Source organism: Peromyscus maniculatus, chromosome 9 (assembly GCF_049852395.1).
Source record: "Peromyscus maniculatus bairdii isolate BWxNUB_F1_BW_parent chromosome 9, HU_Pman_BW_mat_3.1, whole genome shotgun sequence".
NCBI classification, from domain to species: domain Eukaryota; kingdom Metazoa; phylum Chordata; class Mammalia; order Rodentia; family Cricetidae; genus Peromyscus; species Peromyscus maniculatus.
The window spans coordinates 62,407,903-62,424,578 of NC_134860.1; the positions used below are offsets into that span (position 1 = coordinate 62,407,903).

Here is a 16,676-nt window from a genome sequence, read left to right on the forward strand (position 1 = left end):
TTCCTCATTCTTAAACAAAATGGGATGAAAAAATGAGCATGGTATGTAATTTCCTTTTATAAAACATACACATTTTCACAGTTTTTATGCTAGACTAAGACTTTCAACTTGTTGCGTTTAAGTTTTATAAGGGCCAACACGTTGACCAGCTCTTCTCCACGTGTTAGTCCTCAAAAATGCTTTCAAAATATAAATCAAAGCTGCCTTCAAAGAATCCATTGGGCTTAGATTATAAATATGTTCAACTCCTGAGTATTAAGTCACAGCACCCCAGGAGGTAACACTGAAATGTGCATCTTGGTTAAGCATCAACCCCATTAACTCTTGTCTCCCAGGAGCTAATAAGCTGCTAGCTAGGGAGAGTGTTAACTAGGTCATTGGGGTGCAGCGGGGCAAAGCTCACTTGGGCTCTTTTCAAGATGGAGGGAAAGTGAAGAAATCAATTAATACCCTTAAAGTAAAATCTAAGTGTTTTTAATGACGGTCAGACAACTGAGGTGCTTAAATGCAGTGGGTGTTTTCTCCACACAGACACTCCAGCCTCTGCACTGCTCACATCCTGAGCTAGAAGATCTTCAGTGCTTGGGCTGCCCTATGCATTCTAGGACACATTGTAGCATCCTGAGGCTCAATCCATCGATGCCCACCCAGTTGTGACATGCCAAATTATCTCTATACATTGCTACATATCCCCTAGGTGGCAAAACTGCCTCTGGTTGAGACCTGTTCCTTTATATTAATGAACCATGACTCCCGATATCATTACATACAGCCTTCATGTTCAAGGCAGCTGAGCGAAGCAATGGAAGGAAGTGGGGGCCACAGGAGGGGAGAAACCAACAACTCCAGAGGAATCATGGAAGTCTTCCATGTCCACATTCATATCTGTATCCACTAAGTTCTGTGGTCGCTAGTGTGGTTTGTTTTCATTTTAATTTTTACTATTTCATTTACAATTCCACATGCATACATGTTGCATGCTGACTTTCTCAGGATTCAAGAGAATGGAGGTTTGCATAAGGGAATACAAGATATTTTTTAATTTGTTTTTGTCAAACAGCAGTTTTAATTGAAAATATTTTTTCATACAATACATTCTAATCTTGCTTTCCCCCTTCCTCATTTTATCCCAGATCCTCTCCCTACCTCCCCACACATCCAACTACATGCCTTCTATCTCTCTCTCTTTAGAAAACAAACCAGCACATTTTAAAAATAGAATAATAAAAGCAAAGAAAAGACACGAGAAATACACACAGACAGAGAAATACAGGTACGCACACACACAAAAACAAGACCAATAAAGATGCAAAATCGGAAACCATAACATACAAGCAAAAGACCAGTAAGATTAAAAATAAATAAATAAATGCTCAAACAAAGCAATACGAAAGACAAAAACTACAAAAATACCATTGAGTTCATTTTCTGTCAGCCTGTACTGCTGGGCATGGGGCCTGACCTTAAGTGTGGTTTGTATGCCCAGTGAGACTCCATTGTAGGGAAATAATGTTTCCTCTGCAAGTGGTTGTCAATTGGAGGTAACTTCCTGGTTATGAATGGGAGCTCATGTCTATTTTCTCCTCTTAGCCCTGGAACCCTGTCTGGCTTGAACCTGTCCAGGCCCTGCACATGCTGCCACAGTCTCTGAGTCCATATAGACTCAGTGTGCCAGTCCTGGTGTGTCTGGAGGTCCTTGGTGTCCTCCATCCCCTCTGGCCCTTACAATCTTTCTGCCTCCTCTTCCAAATAGTTCCCTGAGCCCTGAGGGGAGGGGTTTGATGACAATATCCCATTTAGGACTGAGTGTTCCAAGGCAGCATTTGAAGTGACATTTAAAATCTAAAACAACAGACTTGAGGTAAGTAAAAATTAAAGTTAGTATGTACACAGTTTAGCTATGAGGCTCTCAACTATAGAAAGAAAACCACAAGAGGTCTTTTTGCTTCTTATTTACAAGTCTGGGCAGGAGACAAGAGAAGCATTAAGGCAGCAGCCTGTCTTTGCTGGGGACCAGTGTGGCTACCACACTGCCCAGGAATCTCTATGCATCTGTCCTGTCTCATGGTACCCATGGGAATAGCATCCATGTTACCAGGGATGAAAACAGAGATGATGAAGCAAGATAGAGTTGTGCTGCTGCTTTTTTAGTTAAATAAGTGAAGCTTTACTGAAGTTGGGAATTGAAGTGGCTCCGTGGTCACCAGGGACTCCGATTTCTTTTCACTCTATTTTTAGCACATGGTTTCACTCTCAAGAACAAACATCAGCTTCTGGTCCTGTAACCACTGTGGCCAAAGTGCAGACTAAGAGAAGGAAGGAGGAGGAAAAGTGAATGAACGAAATCTCTCACTTCCTCCATCTTTACCTTTATTAATTTTTATGTATTATTACTATGAGTCTATGACGTGTGTGGGTGGATATGCGCATGCCATGGTGCACATGTGGAGGACAGAGGACAACTGTGTGGAATCAGCTCTCTTCTTCCACCTTTTTGAGGTTCTGGGGATCAAACTCAGGTCTCCAGGCCTGCATGACAAGCGTCTTCACCCACAGAGCCACCAACCTGCCCTGACTTCTTCTATCTTTAAACAGCCTTCCTAGAAGTTTCGCACCGCACCATTAGTGATACCTTATTGGTCAGAACCTGGTCACATGGCCATACCTCCCAAACTCTCCACTCCACTACGCATGGGCCAAGACCTCTTGAGAGGCCACATCCTCACTCGACTTCTTCTCTTTCCCTCTCTACTTCTCACATTCACTTACAGGTTCTCCTCGTCACTCCTCTGTCCCCCTCCAGTCACAGGCACTGAGCCCCTGCCTCAGGCTCTGCCTCAGGGAAGCTAATCGACTCCATGACAGTCACTAGTTCTGTCCCCAGTAAAGCTGATTTACTGCCCACTTTTGCATTCTATTGTTTCTTACATTCTGTGACTCTCAGAGAAAGTCCACAGTCCTATATACCACCGTGTCCTGCTTGGGATGGTACTTCTAGGTTCTGTGGTTGACTCTTTCAGAATGGGAAGGGGCTTAGAGGCCATGGTTAGCTCCAAAATTCTGAACACCTCCAGCTGCTTCTTCAAAATCTATCTCAGTGAAAAGTAAAACTGCTGGTGAATGGCTCAGAACCACAGTCATTTCACACTCGTGGAAGAACTGGTCTTCTATTCCTTGTTGTGAACTGACTCACAAGTTTATCTCCACAGAGATGGCATTGAAAGCCACCTGCACACCTCAGTGGCAGGCACAGAAGACCACAGATCACACGGTTCACTCCAGCATTACCCCCTTCCTATGGCTGGAAACAGGATCTCCTTAGGAGAGGACACGGGAGCGCTCCGGCATTCTCCACCAGGTCATGAGCATCTGTCCTTTGCGGTGACACACAGCTTCTGACTGTAACCCAAGAGCTCTTCTTGGCACACCTGGCCTTTCTCTCAGGTGTCTGAGATGAAACCCATGAATATTGAGCAGTCTCACTTTGCCTGACTGAAAAATTAATTCTGTCAATTTTAACTGACAGCTCATTTTAAATTTAAAATGAGGAGATGAATGGATAGCCCCTGTTTCATCAAAAAGGAGGTAGAGAGGCATCAAAATAGCTAACAAAGCCTGGAGAGATCGATGGCTCCTCCAGAAAGGGGCTTGCTGCACCTCCATGAGGACCTGGGGTCCATTTCCAGTACCCACTAAACAGCTGGGCACAGAGGTGCACGTGTGTAATACCAGCACTTAGTGAGTGGAGACGAGGGGATTCCTGGAGCTCACTGGCTGATTAGCCAAGCCCAACTAGTGGTCCCAGTGAATAAGCCTGTCTTGAATAATAAGATGGGCAGTGACCAGGAATAACACTTGAGGTTGTCTTCAGGTTTTCACATGCATGAGTATGTATCAGTGACCACTACAGACAAGCACAGACCATCAGTGATCACCAGACCAGCACAGACCATCAGTGATCACTACAGACCAGCAAAGACCATCAGTGATTCACCACAGACCAGCACAGACCATCAGTGATCACCACAGACCAGTACAGACCATCAATGATCACCACAGACCAGCACAGACCTTTAGTGATTCACTACAGACCAGCACAGACCATCAGTGATCACCACAGACCATCAGTGAGCTTCTCAGGATGTTTACAAAAACAACACCAAGCATAAACAGATGGCATAAAATGGAGAAAGTGAGCTGCACATTAGCAACCATGATCTACCACTCTCTACTGCTGACTATAAATGGGATCTGACAGCTGCTTCAGGCACCTACTGCCTTGATTTCTCTGCCATGACGGATTGTACCTTGGACCGTGACATAAAATAAGCCTTTTCTCCTTAAAGTCGCTTTTGTCAGATTATTTTAACACAGCAACAGGAAATAAAACTAAGAGTCAACACAGAAAAGTATATAAAGCGTGTACCAAAGCACATAAAACATAGTACAAGATTTATCAATTATATACTTCACTTCGATGTTATAGTAAGATAATAGTATCATCATTCATTATCATGAAGTGAATGCTCAGATAAAGACCACCAACATAAATAAATGGAGTACCACTGTGCCCCTATGCGTCCCTTCTAACAAAAGTGCCTTCTAGAACAGTTTGGCCTATTATTGAAATTTATACAAATGAAGCTGTACAGTGGTTCCAATCTCACATGTCTTTGTTCTGTGGCTTCAGAACATCTCTTGAATGAGCACCCACCATGAATGCATTCATCCTGCAACAAGCATGACCAGCCGAGGACTGCCAAGTACATTTTCAATATGCACTCGGCTACACATGTGCATGAGATACTTGTGGGTGCACACCTGAAAACGGAGATGCTGGTCAGTGAGGTCTGCACATCTTCAGTGTAACTACATGTAAGCCACTTTTCAGACCGGTTACCCTGATTTACAAAACCCATATTCCTCCATCCGGAAGCCAGAAGCTCTGCGAACCTGCCAATTCACAGAATGTGCTCAAGTCTGATATTCTACTTTCTGTCAGCTCAATTCATGATGTAATCTCATTTGATCCTAATTTGCATTTTTCCTAATTGATAACGATGCTGTTTTTAATTTTATGCTTCTCCACTGCTATTTAAATACCTCGGTGATATTCCTTTGCTGCAATCTGTGTTTCTAAAAAAAAAAAAAAAATCTATTTTATATATTTTAAATATTCTGGATATAAATCCATTATCAGATATAATCTCATTAAAGAAAATTGGCATTTTCTTTACAATGGTTTGGTTTGGTTAATTTTTATTTATATTTAATTTATGTGTAGGAACGGTAGCTTTCATGTCTGTATGTATACCTGGTATCTGCTTGGTGTCTTCAGAGGCCAGAAGAAGGTGTAGATCTCTGCAACTAGAGTTACAGGTGGTTGGAAGCCATCATGAAGTACTGGGAACTGAACCTGGGTCCTCTGTAAGAGCAGCAGGGACTTTTAACTGCAGAGTCCTCTCTCCAGCCCTACAATGCTTTGCCATAAGCCACAATTTGGAGATGGCTGGATCGCCGCCCACTGCTTACTTCTCTCTTCTGCCTCATCTGTTCACGTGTCCCCCACGTCAAGCGCACAGCAGCTTAACAGGTGCTGTTTCGCGATGACTAAGACACGGAAGGGAAAGTTCCCTGTGTCCTTATTACATAAGAACACATTTGCTTTTGTAAACACTGAAAATCTTTTTTTTTTCCAAGTCTGAAGAAGGAGGGGGTAGAGGAGGAGGAGGGGAGAGAGTGAGAAGAGCAACATGAAGTCAGCAGGACCATAGGGGTTTCACTGGGGTTTCTACTAAATTTACAGAGCCTGAGAGCAACGACATGTTCACAAGCTGCTTCCGATCTTCCAGCTGTCCCACGGCTAAGTGAACACTATCAGAGACTTACTAACGGCACTTCTCTTCAAGGAACCTCTTTCTGAAATTCTCGTGGCCGAACCTAAGAGTTTACTTCTTGCTCACGCCAAGAACGTTTGGTAAAGAGGGCTGCTAACCCCGCCTGCCTCTGGGGGTCTGGGGGACCTAGACTGGTGGGAGCTGATGTATCTTTGGTCGGTTGCTTCCCCGGGTGCCTATGTTCAGAGCTCAAGAGCCGGGCAGGAGTTTTAGGAGCTAAGATCGGAAGTAGAAGGGGTCATTTCTGCCACATTCCATTGGCCAGAACTCAGTCACATGGCCACTAGGAGAAGGAGAAATCCCAGAGAGCTGGGGAGAAGTGAGCATTACTCAGTCATTCTCTCCTTGACTTAAGTCTGAACGAGGATCCCCACCCACCCCAGTACAGGGCAGAGTAGAGATTGTAATAGAGCTGGAGCTGGTAGCTCACATCTCTAATCACAGGACTTGTGAGTTCGAAGCCAGCTTGGGCTACATGATAATGAGTTCCAGGCTGGCCTGGGCTACAGAGTGAGACCAAAAATAAAACAAAACAAAATACAAACAAATAAACAACAACAATAAAACCCCCCACAGTAGTTGCTCCAACATGCTGCAGTTTCTGAATATCTCACTGTTAGTAGTGTGTGTGCACATAGTAGGTCTTTGTACAGACCCCTTTCCGTGCTTTGTCACTTATGAATATGAAATTGTGTTGAATTCCTTGTTGCATCGACTCTGGAAGCCATGTTTTTCTTTTAATCTGTCCAGCAAACACTCTGGCCAGTTTCCAAGGTTAACACTGAAATGTTAAACCATGTGTTGTGGAATTCGCTTGGTCACAGATATTGTCTTCAAGATGTCACTGATTTCAGTTTGCTAACAGTCCACTGGGGGTCTCTGCATAAACCTTCCTAGGTAAAACTATCCTTTGATTTTGTTTTCTCACATGCTCAGATTTGGGTATCAGGAATATGCGGAGGCATGGAGCAAACTTCTATTTTCTTCAGCCATTGGGAGACATCCTGTAGTGGGTAGCTATTCCAGCCTTGACCTGGAAGTACTACCCGCATTGAGGCTTCGGTAACTGTCACGCCTACAAGGCCGGGTGAGACAGGACCCCTGAAGACCCGAGGTCCGGATGCTCTGGCTCTCTGGGTTCCTGGATGCTGGATGTAGCCCAAGCAGAGTTCTCCAGAGAACACCGCTGGACTTCGCTACACCTTTCCCAGATCCTGTAACCTATCCCTTTACTTGAAAGTTACCCCACAGAATAAACCTCCCTTTGAACTACGTGGAGTTGCCTTAATACTACAACCAATAACATCCCTCAAGACAGCAGCGGTTTCTCTCTTAAATGTTAGTAGAAGCATCTGAGCTCCTCAAATATGGATTCAATTTCTTTAGCAATACCAAGTTCATTTTATTTCATTGGGCTCTACTATTTTTTTTTACTTTCTTTTTATTTATTCAGTGTGTCTTTCACATCATTCATCTTGATCCCATTCATTTCCCCATCTCTTTGCATCTACCCTTTGGCTCTGCAAATACCTCCCCCCACAATAAAATAAAATTTAAGAGAAAAAAAGGGAAAAAATTAACAATCTTGTTATGGAAGCTACACTATGACACAGTGAGTCACCCACTAAACCCCTTTGTCCATATATCTTTACTTGCAAGTGTTCACTGCAAAGAGTCCTTGGTCTGGTTTGAGGCCTCTGGTTTCTACTACACCATCGATCCTGGGCCCTCACTGAGACTCTACTTGGATATCTTGTTGTTGTCGTGAGTTATGGAGAGCCTGCTGCTTTGGGTCTTTGGGTAAGGACCCTTTGAGTGCTCCAGCAGATCATAGATGGGGTGGATGATGGGGCGGGCCAAGTTATAACCCTGGTTCTAGACCTGTCTGCTGCAGGAATGGTCATCCCACCAATATTCCCCTATCCTTAACACTGTGATGAGCTCTCTAGCATTGCCCTGGTTAATTCACCCTTGCAGCAATGAGCAAGGGGTGGGGTCAGTTCTCCTGCTTTTGTGCCCTCAGGGTCGGCTCTCCCACACCTACACCATCAGGGCCAGCTCTACCATGTTGCCCAGGTAAGGTACAGGGACCATTCTCCCAATTGCGGCAGCTGGTGAGGGGAAGGGATAGCCCTCCCGCTCTTATGACCCCCGGGGCTAGCTCCTTCCACCAGTCTCTGGTATTGATGGGTGGGGGTTGGGGGAGGGAATCTCTCTTTTGCATCTGACGACACATGTCAGTTGCGTAGTGGGGACAGCTCTCTCTTGCTTGCAACATCAGAGCTGGGTCACCTCACCTCTGACAACAGGGCCAGCTCTGCTGTGCTACCAGGTGAGGAGCAGGGCCCACTTTCTTGAGAGCTGCAGCTGGTAAGGGGGAGGGTCATCTCACTCATCTGTTGTAGGTGGTAAGGGGTGGAGGGGAAGGTGTGGCATCTCTCCTCCACCAACACCACTGCATGACAGATGAGTAGTGAGGACAGCTTTCCCAAGCCTACAACTTCTGGGCTGGCTCACCCACACCTCGGCCAACTGGGTTGGCTCTATGGTGTTGCCCAGGTGAGGTGCAGGGCCTGTTCTCCAGGGTGTTGCAGCTGGTGGGGGATGGGGACAGCTCTCCTGCTCTTGCGACCTTAGGGCCAGTTCTCCCACCTGCCCCAGGCATTGATGGGAAGGAGGGGAGAGCATCTTTCCCCTGCCCATGCCACCACAAGATAGATGAGAAATGGGCATAGTTCTGTTGGTTCTTAAGAGGTTTGTTTTCAATGTAACTTTCTTCTCAAGTTCGACGCTCTAGATGTCCTCTGAGTCTGGCAGTATCTCCAGTGTCTGCAGTGAGATTCCTTTTTATTTATTTATTGTTCTTCATACTGGGAATCTCTGCCGTGTTTTTTATTGACTGACTTTGCTGACATTTTACCAGCACGTGCATTTGGAAAGCCTTGGCTTTCACGGTCATCTCTGAGCTGGTTTGAGCTCCACGCCATTGGTTTATGTTCTTCATTCTTTCTTTCCCACTGGTGGGGATTGTTTGGTGGTTGGTTTCTGGTTTCTTGAGATGGATGATCTTCTCTCTTCTCACAGATGGGGGTAAGATCTGTTTAGCCATGCCCTGTGAACTTGGATATACAGTATCTGAATCATCACCTAATTAAAATTATTTTCTAATCGTTCATGATTTATCCTTAATAACTAGATTTGCTACTGATTTTCCTTATCAGCACAAGAAGAAGCAACTTTAGTGGGGAGGAGGGGTTGATTCTGGCTCCTGGTTTGAGGGGACACAGTCCCTCGAATGGAGAAACAAAGTAACTGGCAGAACTTCCCATATCTGCTGCTTCCCTCACTGTAGATCAGGAAGCAGGATCACTCCGGGAGGCCCGCCCCACAGTGAGCCACTTCCTCCTGCTAAGCCCCACCTCCTAAAGGCTCCACAGCCCTACAAAACAGAGCCACCTGCTGGGGTCAAGCCTTCAAACAGGAGCCTGGGGTGGGGGTGGCGGGCAGGATGCATTTCCCATGCAAACTACAAGGCTAAGATAGAAATAAATTTTTCTTCTTAACATAAGAGAGGTTTTCTGGATAACTCGCTGCTACTGATTTCTAGTAGAATGCCATGGTAAGAGAATCCTACTCTATGTGATTTTAAACCCTTTATCCACACTGCTGTTTTGCTGGCCGAGTGTGTGTTCTGTGTATGACTGAGAAGACAGGCCACTTCCAGGTACTTCATATGTGTCCAATAAGTTAAAGATCCCGAGTTAAGGACACCTTCCACGTCTTAGTAAGGAGCCCCAAACTTACATTTATGGCATCAGAGAATTCTCTCAGAACATGGTGTCTCCGTCCTCTTCTGCCTGTCTCCCTTCCTGTTTCCTTCCATCTTGATCTGGCCCTTCCTCACAACTCGTCAGCTGTTGTTTGGGATGCCCTCAGGGCGTTCTAACTATCTTACCGCCACCTTCGGTTGTTTTCAGTGTGTGGGCTGAAGTGAATGGCCCAATCTGCCAATACTGCAGCCTAGAAACTTCAGTTCCCACTCTGCTATCAGCTCCCAGCCTCCCCTTACCTAATTTAGGACACTGTGTAAAGTGTATTAGTTCTTCTGACTTCATATTTTACTGCTTAAGTGCCAAATTTTCACATTCTAAATGGTGATGTAAAATGTGTGCAATTCCTCCGAATGTTTCCAAAAGCCCAATTATCTTCCTCTTGCTCATCCTTAACAGCATGTATGAAATTGTAACAGACACTGCAGGAGTCATAGGCACTGGCAAGTGTGCAGCTCTTTCCAGTCACCGTGGGTCATGCCTCCTGCTCTCTGAAAGCATCACTTAACAATGTGGAGTCACGTGTCTTACCGGAGGAGGAACACAAGGCTTGGAACTGAGCCCCGGAGAACAAATTCCATCCTTGTCACATAATGGTAATGTACTAGCGGGTGCCAGACAAATTCTCTTGCTTTACTGGGGCAGTCTGTTCATCTGCAGTGTGTCCATCTGCAGAATGGGTCTAACTTTCATGGGTGCTTTTAAGAATCAAATAGGGTTTTACATGCATAAGCTTCCAAGCACCATGGCCATCACATAGATGGTACCCACCAAGAGTCCTCCAATCAGGTTTGGAGGTACCAGATCCTTACAACACCAAAAGGCAGAGCAAACCTGCTCTGTATGAGCATTCTTGAAAAGACATTTGAGGGTATGAACAGCAGGGGTACTGTGCACATGAATGATGATGCTATGAGGAGGAGCACACTTGAGAGTCTAATTAATAAAGAAAAAATACTAGTTTCTTTGTTTCATTTTTCTCTCCTCCCCAAAATTCTTAAAAGACTGAAGCCCCTTGCAGAATTCATAATGCTGGGTTTGAGGCACTTTCGCATTTTGTGTGTGTGCAGCTGTTCCCCCACTACAAGCATGCACATCTGCTCATTAGCAATACAATATAATTCCCACTGTCTAATTATTTGCAGATGATAGATTTCTTATACATGCTCTAAAAAAAGGATAGTCCTTCAAAACTGGTGACTTATTTTTAAAAAAAAAAACCACTAACTTAAAAGGGTCAGCATATTAATTCAGATATTAAATTTGGCAATAAAGTTCAGATATTAATTTGGCAAGTTCAAATGTACGTACACCAGCACTTAATTGCCCACTTGATAGGAAACGGGGAAAATGGGGTTTTTCTCCATGCAGTTAAGGCTTCCCAGAAGACAGCATGGGAGGGTACATGTGGGAGACACTGGCTGCTCTTACATGCACCTGGAAAGAGGCTATGGGGCAACCACACTGAAACATCTAGAGTAATGTTTCATGGAGAGTGTGTGTGAGGGGGACATGCAGGCCAGAGGGAACTGACTAGAGAGGTGGCGTCCTTGGAGGTCTAGAGAGATGGCATGTTGGTGTATGTCTGTAAACTCGTGCTGGAGGTGGTGGCTGAGATAGGCAGATGCCCAGAACTCCCTGGCCAGCCAGTCTAGCCAAACAGTGAATACTGGGTTTAGTGAGAGACCCCACTTCAAAAAAACAAAGTAGAAAGCCATGGAAAGAATACTTGTTATAGACTTCTGGACTCCACAAGTTTACCTGCATCCACATGGATATGTTTGTGTGTGTGCAAACAAACACAAATACATACCACACACAAGCACCCCCAAAACACACACACACACACACACACACACACACACACACACACACACACACACACGAGTCTTTGGGATTTTCCAGACCTATGCATGAACTAAGGAACCCTCCATGGATGAGAGCTGGTTGGCCAGTCCAACCATGTTTCCAGAGGAAATCTAGAACCTTGCTGTCAGATGTGAGGTGGGGCAGGAGAGATGAGAAGGAGGAGTTAGCTGAGAGTTTTTAAAGTATATGGACAAAGACTAGGAATCTGCCAGGAGTAATTGGAGCAGGAGCCAGGGAAAAGGGCAGCTAGATAAATAAAGTATATACAGAAATGCTGGCCTCTGTGAAAGAGCGGGACAGACAGGGCTCATGTACCAACTCTTCCACAGGCAGTGGGAGCTGCAGCCACAGTGATCTGTCTACATCTGCGGGCTACGTGGGCTTGGAATGGACAGTGGTACAGGGGAAATGGGGAAACACCTGAGCATGGAACACATGCACTCTTCCCTCAACAATCCAGCACGCCAGCTATTTGCACAGTTCTCACACTGTGTTAAGAGTTCTAGGCAATCTAGAGACCAGTTAACATGTCCAGCAGGCTGAGCATTGGCTCTGCATAGTCCATGCTGTTTCCTCCAAGGGACGTGAGCATCTAAAGGTTCTGTGTGATCAAGTTCTTGTCTCAGAGGGACAACCCCACATCCCCCAAATGTACTCTATGCAGGCACTGTGCTCTGGGCTGCAAACCAAATTTGTTCCTACATCCTGACACCCACCCACCGGACAGGAACTGCTTTCCAAATGCAGAAGCTGAGGCCACTCATTGTGCCCAGTGAGAAAACATTTCCTGTGCGGCTGACCCTCTGGAGGAGAGAAACAATAAATAAACACTGTGATGACTAAGCTTGGTTGCCAACTTCCTACGTCTGGAATCACCTGAAACACAAGCTGCTGGGGACACCTGGGAGGAACTTTCTTAATGAGGGTATTTAAATGGGGGTGGCACCTTCTGGTGGCAGCCCGGATAAAAGGACATGGAAGAAAGAAACTTGGCACTTTTGCTGCTTGCCCTCACTCTTGCTGGCAAGTTCATCCACCCTGCTGCTACAGCCTTCCTTCACTGAAATGAAGACCTGCTTCTTCAGGATTTCAGCATAGACTGAAGAGCAGCCACAATCCAGGAATTCTCTAGGCCCCAGTGTCATATTAGGACTGCATGAACTCAACAGTTACTATTCTTGGCTTCTCCAGTGTGGATAGCCATTGTTGGACTACTGGACCATACCCTATAAGCCAGTATAATAAATCTCTCTCTCTCTCTCTCTCTCTCTCTCTCTCTCTCTCTCTCTCTCTCTCTCTCTGTCTCTCTCTGTCTCTGTCACACACACACACACACACACACACACACACACACACACACACACACGCAGTAAGGGCAAGGAGTCCTCTTTAGCTTGGGCAGGTCAATGAAGACCTCTTTGAAAACAGTAGAAATCAAGAGGACAAGAAGGAGGCAGGCTTGTCAAGGGCAGTTGGCTGACTGAGCAGTAGGGCCAGACTCTAGAGCAAGAAAATGCTTGTGTTTTCAAAATGTAGAAGGAAGGAAGGCCACTGTATCTGAGATGCCTTGAGCAGGGAGAGGGAGTTATCTAAGGTCATACCGGTCACTGTAAAGAGCTTATAAATGGTCCCAAAGAGAACGAACAACCAGAGAAGGGCTTGAAGCAGGAGAGGGCTTGTTTTGTGACTTAATCCTGTGGACAATGGATTAGGAAAGGGCAGTGGTACAGGGATTAGCAGGCTTGGAGGCCATTGAGGGTCGACCTCTCCTCCACAATCCACTTTAGACTCCACCTCCTATTTCCTTGGTTACACCATAAGGACAAGCTTCACAAGAAAGGAAGTGAGAAGCATGAATAAGTGGCGGTACAGGGCTTTGTTGAGGCCCATGAAGTGACAGTTACTTTCTCCAAGTCAGAAGAATGGGATCTGAGTTCTACCTCTGACCCTGCATGGAGACATGCCATTGTGACCTGCTCCACAGATACTAGTGAAACATACTATTGTCTCTTTCTTAAGAGTTGATCCATCTGGGCCTGTCAGTCATCTGGCCAGAACACCCCTCAGGAAGGCTGATTCAGCATGAAGACATGCTAAGGAGATGGGAGGAATAATTATGCCCTTAATGAGATAACGCGCTGCCTTTCCCAGAAGCCCCTTCCCCTTATGCAGCTGCTTGCAGAGCATCGTCCACGCAGCATTGCTGAGCCTGTCTTCCTTTCTGAGTCCTGATGCAAAAGTGTAACTTTTCCTTCTACCTTGTTTGTTTGTTTGTTTGTTTATTGGTGTTTGTTTGTTTGACACCGGCCAAAAGCCTCAGTGTGGGTTTCCCGATTGTCTGGGGTTTTGCACTCATTCTCTGGAGCCCCCACCCCACCATGCAGCTGCCTCCTGACATCCACTGTTGAGCGCACTGGCTGTTTTGGACCCTACCTCCAACAGCATGACCTTCTTGCTGCAGGATATTTGTTTACACTGTGTGTGTGAATATGTGTCATTGTGACTGGTTTAACAAAAAGCTGCTGGGACTTCCGGGGAGAGGGAAGAACTCTGGGAAGAAGAGAGAGGCAGGCAGACACTGGGGAAACACAGAGGAAGTCAGATGTACAGAATGAGAGGTAAAAAGCCACGTGGCAGGATGTAGCTGAACAGAAGCAGGTTAATTTAAGTTATAGGAACTGGTTGGGAACAAGCCTAAGCTAAAAAGGCCAAGTTTTCATCATCAATAATAAGACTCTGCATCATTATTAGAGGGCTGGTGGTCCCAAAAGAAAGTCTGACAAGGAAGCTTGCTGTAGTTGGCACCCAGTGTGGGGCATGACCACACAGAAGGGGAAGTCACACCAGCCAGTGTGTGTCACGGCAGCTGCTGCCGGGCCTCTCTTTGAGCACTCACAGCTGCCAGCAGCCACTTTTGCAAGGACTCTAGAAATTGAGCTCAGCCAACTTCCCAGAGCTGGGACAGTTAGGCACGGCGAGGACAGTTACGTGCAGCCACCACCTGTGCCTGTGGGCCTGAAGGGGACAGAGCCAGCCATCAGCACCGTGGGCTAAGCAGAACCACATGGCAGTGGTTCTAGCCTAGACACCGCCTAGCCGTGTAAGGTTTGGCTCACATGGTCAGAGGAGCCTGCAGAGGTGTAAAAGGTCAGGTCCAGAACAAGAAGAAACCTGAACAGGTACGATACGTTGGAATGTGCTTAGCTTGCTGAAGAAAGAAAATAAAATGGGTATAGACAGTCATACATAGATAAATGAATAGTTTAAAAATAATAAAGTTCTTAAAGAAAGAGTAAAGTAGTGTAAGAAAAAAATAAGCCACATAAGGATGAGAAACACACAGGGTGTCTGGATCCTGTGTGGTGCTTTGTTTACTTGGGATTTTTTTTTTTTTTTAATACTGATGAGCTAAAGGCACACACTGCTGAAAGATATTGGATTGTGGAAAAAAATTTAAAAATTAAGCCAGCCTATATATTTTAAGGATGTCTTAACTTTAGAATGGATGTCAGAAAATGCATTGAGTTGGAGTAGAGGTTATACTTTTGTTTCCACAGGAAAGAAAAAGCTATGGATTGCTTCAAAATTAATAAAAATCAGATTTGATCAGGGGAGACCTCCTGAAAACAATGACTACAGATATGAAACAAAAATAAAACAAAACTTTACAAAACAGGTGATGTATGAGCTGATTCCTCTACAAGGAAATAGCTCTGAGACTGGAGGAGACATGATAAATCTTGTTGGCTACAGAGTCCTCATGACAGTTTGGTTATGCAGTCCAAACAGACTTATAAAGTTGACAGATGCCTTTTACCTGCTCAAATACAGAACAGAGAATCAGCTTCAGCTGATCTGTACATACCACAATTCTATACTTATGTTAATACATATATGTATGTTACCTTTAAAAGTTTGTGATTTTTTTTTAAAGGACTAGATACCAATAAAGTTATCCAAGTGATCCAACCTCACAGAATGCCTCTGTTACAGTTTCCTCAAAAATCTGTATCCAGAACAACTTCAAAACTGCTAGTTGAGATGGTCCAGCCTCATAGACTATTCCAGCCAAGACTTCAAATAAGCCCTCAACTTTCCTATCACACCAAGACTGGACAATAGCTATCTCCCAGGACTTGACCATCATCTCAATTTTCTCAGGGTCCCCAAAGATACTGTCACCCACAGACAACAAAAATAGCCTAGAGAACATGATGTCCACATTTTCAAGAAGTAGGATAGGTGGTTTTTGGTCATTCAGTGGGTTATGGATAATTATCATCATTGAAGGGGTTTGGTTGCAAGTTGTTATTGGTCATGGTCATGGAGAAAATTAAGCAAAGGAGGTTAGATTCACAGATCCTTTTCTAAAAAGATTTTTTTTAAAGGGAGGATATAGGAATGATAGGATAAAGGGGTAGGTTATTGAATCTACTTTTAAACTAAAGAGCAACTATTAATGTCAAATATTTTACATTGGTATGGACTTTTGTATAGTGATACAAATTTAAGGTTATTTTTTACTATATACATGTTTCTACCCTTGATTAAGGTATTATGCCTATATAGCTCATTTTAAAATGTGATGTATAATTCTAGACCTTGATAGCTATTATTACAAACTATTTAAGATAATTAAGAACTACAGATCAGTAGTTAGCCATCTATTACAATCAAACTTGTAGTCATGTTAGTTATGTTTTCAAGGTTACATAGATATTTTAGATAGATAGTCTTCAAATACTTTAGAGACCTACAGAATATGACATTTAAGGTGTTCTAATAACACAAGGCTTTTCATGACAGTGAAACATGTCTGACACTGGTAGCACCAATCTACTTCAAAAAATGATGATGGGCATTGAAGAACCTCAATATGGGGTTTGCTTTCATTTGTGGCAAAGCTAGCCACTGGGCAAGAAACTGTCCTTGCTTAAACTCCTGACATAATGCTGTCCAAATTGGATAAGCAGGACACAAAAGAAGGAGACTTCTGAACTTTGCCAAGACAAGGTAGGACAGTCCTTCAACATTCCTGCTTCACAGAAAAGTCTGTCAGATATTCTAGGCCTGTAGGCTG

General features: G+C 44.6%; 1 protein-coding gene and 1 non-coding gene across 5 annotated transcripts in view; both read right to left on the bottom strand.

The window, feature by feature from the left end:
• The window catches only part of Msra (methionine sulfoxide reductase A), a 333,253-nt gene that overhangs the window by 90,494 nt on the left and 226,083 nt on the right, over positions 1-16,676 (bottom strand). The gene's annotated exons all lie outside the window — the stretch shown is intronic.
• LOC121832472 (small nucleolar RNA SNORD66) lies at positions 3,864-3,940 on the bottom strand. The gene has a single exon (XR_006076126.1). It is a non-coding gene; the product is annotated as a small nucleolar RNA SNORD66 (small nucleolar RNA).